Below are 2,500 nucleotides of genomic sequence, written 5' to 3'. Positions count from 1 at the left end.
TTTTCTATTTTTTTTCCATTGCATTCTAAGTCGTAAATAAATGCTAGCAAAAGTCAGCTAACAACGGGGTCAATGGTCGTCGCCTGTAAAGTGGTCAAAAACATTCCAAACGCCTCCATCGAGGTTTTATGTACAAAACCTTAAAGCAGTGAAGTTGTCACGTTGTGTAAATGGTAAATAAAAACAAAATACAATGATTTGCAAATCCTTTTCAACTTATATTCAATTGAATAGACTGCAAAGACAATATATTTAATGTTTTTTTGTGCAAATAATCATGAACTTAGAATTTAATGGCTGCAACACATTGCAAAAAAGGGCATTTTTACCACTGTATTACATGGCCTTTCCTTTTAACAACTGAGGAGACACATTTTTGAAGTGGAATTCTTTCCCATTCTTGCTTGATGTACAGCTTAAGTTGTTCAACAGTCTCCCTTCTCATATCTTAGCCTTCATATTGCACCACGGGAGACAGGTCTGGACTACAGGCAGGCCAGTCTAGTACCCGCACTCTTTACCTACGAAGTCACGCTGTTGTAACACTTGGCTTGGCATTGCCTTGCTGAAATAAGCAGGGGCGTCCATGATGACGTTGCTTGGATGGCAACATATGTCGCTCCAAAACCTGTATGTACCTTTCAGCATTAATGGCGCCTTCGCAGATGTGTAAGTTACCCATGTCTTGGGCACTAATACACCCCCATACCATCACACATGCTGGCTTTTACACTTTGCGCCTAGAACAATCCGGATGGTTCCAAAAACAATTTAAAATGTGGTCTCGTCAGACCACTTTTCCACTTTGCGTCAGTCCATCTTAGATGAGCTCGGGCCCAGCGAAGCCGGCGGCGTCTCCGGGTGTTGTTGATAAATGGCTTTAACTTTGCATAGTAGAGTTTTAAGTAGCACTTAAAGATGTAGCAACCAACTGTAGTACTGACAGTGGTTTTCTGAAGTGTTCCTGAGCCCATGTGGTGATATCCTTTACACACCGATGTCGCTTTTTGATGGATGGAGGGATCGAAGGTCCGTAATATCATGGCTTACATGCAGTGATTTCTCCGGATTCTCTGAACCCTTTGATGATATTACGGAGCGTAGATGGTGAAATCCCTAAATTCCTTTGCAATAGCTCGTTTGGAAATATTGTTCTTAAACTGTTCGACAATTTGCTCCGGCATTTGTTCACAAAGTGGTATCATTTAAAAATGTATACATACATTTAAAAACAAACCTGTTATTAATCATTTTTAACACATTTTAAGTGTCTGGAAACATTTAATGACTTTGAGTTTATTAAAAACAAATACAGTATCTTCTTCTGGTGTTAATATAGAACACGGGTGTCAAACTCAAGGCCCGGGGGCCACATCTGGCCCCTCCACATTTAATTTGTGTGGCCCCCGATAGCGTGGAAATAATGTGTAAATAAAATACCTTATTTTTTTCTCAATAAATGTATTACAAAAGTAAATGTACCGTGTGCAATTACACATATTTACACTTTAATCGTCTCTAATAATCAAACAAAGTATTATATCATCATACATTTCAAAACAATGTTTTTTTGTTCAAATAAAGATAAACACTTAAATATCTGATTGACTTACCATTTCAATCCAACAAATTGTTCATGCAAAACATTTTGCAGTAACATTTTTCACAGTAAAATCAATTTTTCAATATAGAGTAATGATACACTATAAAAACACAACAACCGTAGATTTCACAGTATAAAAAAAGTAGCATGGATTTTACCCTTCCATTTAATTTAATTCCATTTATTTATTTATTTTATATGCTGTAGAAAAAAACTGTAAAATTATTATTTAACAGTACAATTTAAAGATTTTGTTTTGTACAGTGTACTTAAAAAAATACATAATAATCAAATACAAATACATAGACAATTATACACGTTTTAAATATACACATTTTTATTCATACTTTATTCACTGTTAAAAGCGGCCCTCTGGGAGCAAACATAACTTAGATGTGGCCCTCAATGAAAACCAGTTTGATACGCCTGATATCGAATATAGTCTAGTTTCGAGACTCTACTTCTGTCCCTTGATGTTGGCCACGAAAGAGGCGAGCATGACGTCACACTTGTTTACACTTAGTGACGTCCACATCACAGACATGCTGACACTTAGTTACCTCCACATCACAGACATGCTGACACTTAGTGACGTCCACATCACAGACATGCTGACAATGGTGTAAGTCTTACATCCGCTTTCGGCAGCGCTGCTCCGGTGATCAAAGTCTTTTTTTCGGTTGCCAAGTTTATATGCATATATATATATATAATATATATATACACTACCGTTCAAAAGTTTGGGGTCACATTGAAAAGTCCTTATTTTTGAAGGAAAAGCACTGTACTTTTCAATGAAGATAACTTTTAGTCTTAACTTTAAAGAAATACACTCTATACATTGCTAATGTGGTAAATGACTATTCTAGCTGCAAATGTCTGGTTTTTGGTGCAATA

General features: G+C 36.4%; 1 long non-coding RNA gene across 1 annotated transcript in view; it reads left to right on the top strand.

Moving 5' to 3' along the window:
• The window catches only part of LOC133629731 (uncharacterized), a 49,915-nt gene that overhangs the window by 873 nt on the left and 46,542 nt on the right, over window positions 1-2,500 (top strand). The gene's annotated exons all lie outside the window — the stretch shown is intronic.

Source organism: Entelurus aequoreus, linkage group LG15, assembly GCF_033978785.1.
Source record: "Entelurus aequoreus isolate RoL-2023_Sb linkage group LG15, RoL_Eaeq_v1.1, whole genome shotgun sequence".
In the NCBI taxonomy this organism is placed as follows: Eukaryota; Metazoa; Chordata; class Actinopteri; order Syngnathiformes; family Syngnathidae; genus Entelurus; species Entelurus aequoreus.
This window is presented reverse-complemented; position numbering and strand designations above follow the sequence as displayed.